This window comes from Cryptotermes secundus, unplaced genomic scaffold, assembly GCF_002891405.2.
Source record: "Cryptotermes secundus unplaced genomic scaffold, Csec_1.0 scaffold16, whole genome shotgun sequence".
NCBI lineage: Eukaryota > Metazoa > Arthropoda > Insecta > Blattodea > Kalotermitidae > Cryptotermes > Cryptotermes secundus.
Window position 1 is genome coordinate 55,866 of NW_019718616.1, and position 2,263 is coordinate 58,128.

Genomic DNA, 2,263 nt, shown 5'->3' on the forward strand with positions numbered 1-2,263 from the left:
TTCGAGAAATCAATCTTACATGACTCTGAAGTCCGATACATCCGATACTGTGCAGGAAAACTTTTTCATTATTGGCCACATTGAGGTTATGACGTAGCTGTAATACGTTACAATTCTGGCACTGAAATTTTATTCAACGTATGGTCATGTGCTCTAAGAAGAGGATATTAGTGAAAATGTAAAGCTATCCCTGTAACAGGCCGTGGAGGCCTATAGGGTTGTGAGACGTTGAGGGTCCCACATTATCTCGACAGTCGGCTCACAGATGATCTTAAAGTTGTCAGACTTACGCGCCGGCCGCCCTTCCCCCCGTTCGTAAAATTTATGGTACTCATTTCTGTTAGAGTCTGAGTCGACCCCAGGGCCACAGTGCGTCGGGTAAGATAAGTTAAAGTTAAAAAAAAAATCAACACCCTCTTCGGGAATCGAACACGCGACATTCCGGCTTGAAACATAGTGCCTTAACCAAATACGTTGCCACATGCGAGAATATTAATATGCGAAATAAATTTGTTGAATGACAAAAATTACTTCTCTATTGTAAATAATTTTGGCTGGGTATATTATTTTTATTTAGAACCATACTACTCTTGAGATTTGAGGTTTTCTCGGCAGGATCAAGATTTTGGTCTTATGGTAGGTGAACACTGAAATTTGATAGACTGGTATTTATTTATCACAAACCAAGTTATCACAACCCATAGAACCACAAAACTATTTCAAATTCTATAGTAATTTATGTTACTTAACACAATTATATGACTGTTGGTATTTAAATATAAATTTTTAAATAAGTTTCCAAATTCACACAAAGCATAACATTAATTTTACTAACAATAATAATGTCTAATATAAAGACATTCATCATCATCATCATCATCATCATCATCAGTAATCTGTCAGACGACAAGGTCCACAGTCTCTTCCAAAACAATTCCTCCACTTAATGCGATCTAAAGCTTCTCCTTCAAATGACAGTATCCTCTTCTGTCCCCAAGGTCATCCAGCATCTTCTTACGTCTTCTTCCTCGTCTTCTTGTCACTTCTATCCGCCCCTCTATCTTTCCTTCAATAACTTCTTTTAGAAGGCAGTTTCTGCGTAAAACATGACCAATCCAATTAGCCTTCCGTTTTCTTATTTCATGTAGGATATTCCTCTGCTCACTGACTCTAATTAACACTTCTTCATTTCTCACATAATCGGTCCAACTGATCTTCTCCATCCTTCTCCAACACCACATTTCGAAACTTTCCAGATGTTTCTGATCTACTGCCCTAAGTGTTCATGTTTCAGCCCCATACAGAGCTATGCTCCAAATGTAGCATTTCACTAGTTTCTTCCTCAAATTTAAGTCCAATTTGCTGGTAAAAAGATTCTTCTTCTTGCTATATGCAGGTGGAGACACCAACGAGGGGGTAAAGACATTAGAGGACAATTTTTGAGAATGTACGGAGGGTCGGTATATAGCTATTGCATTTTGAGGTAGACTGGATGTAAATAATATAGGCAGGAAATTTATATGTTAGTAGCTTTCATTTCAGATATCCAGTTATGGAGAATACCTACTTGAGAAACAGAAAAGAGGTAGCAGGTCATAATCTTCTTTTCCGACGCCTTAAATGTAGAGATACTACTAAAAGTAAAGCTAATAAAGAACTCAAGTTCTCAGCTCTATTTCCTTTATTTTTTGGTAAGCTAAACGTTTACACGTGAATAAAAAATGTAAGGGTGATCTGTTTTATTTAATGAAGATACATGTATTGAGTTTGAAAGTTTAGGTGCTTCTTCAGCTTCGTTAGATATGGAGGAAACTATATTCACGTAATGAATCAGATGATGCTCTTAGCCCAGAAGTACGTTTGGTCGAGGGGCTAAGAATTCCTCGCAGTGAAGAGAAACAACTTTTTACGAAGTGTTACGCAGGGCTTCAAACCTGGCTGTCCCTTGAGAATAAGATAATTAATCTTCAGGTTCCAAAAAATCCGGAAATTTTCTGAGACTATTCGATCCATAAGAACGGCTTTGCGTTATGGATTTTCTTAATTAGTTTCCATGTTCTTTAAATCTGAAAATTGGAATCGAAATATATCAAGGGTAGAGTAATATGTAGAGTAAGTAATTAGTTTAGTTTAGACGTGGTGAATGAATTCACCTACTTTGAAAATACTGATCAATTCTAACCTATTCTTCAAGCTGAGAAAACTCAAGTTATTGGAAATAAATTCGTCTGAAGAAAGCAGTCTTCTGGGATTTGGCACCGTG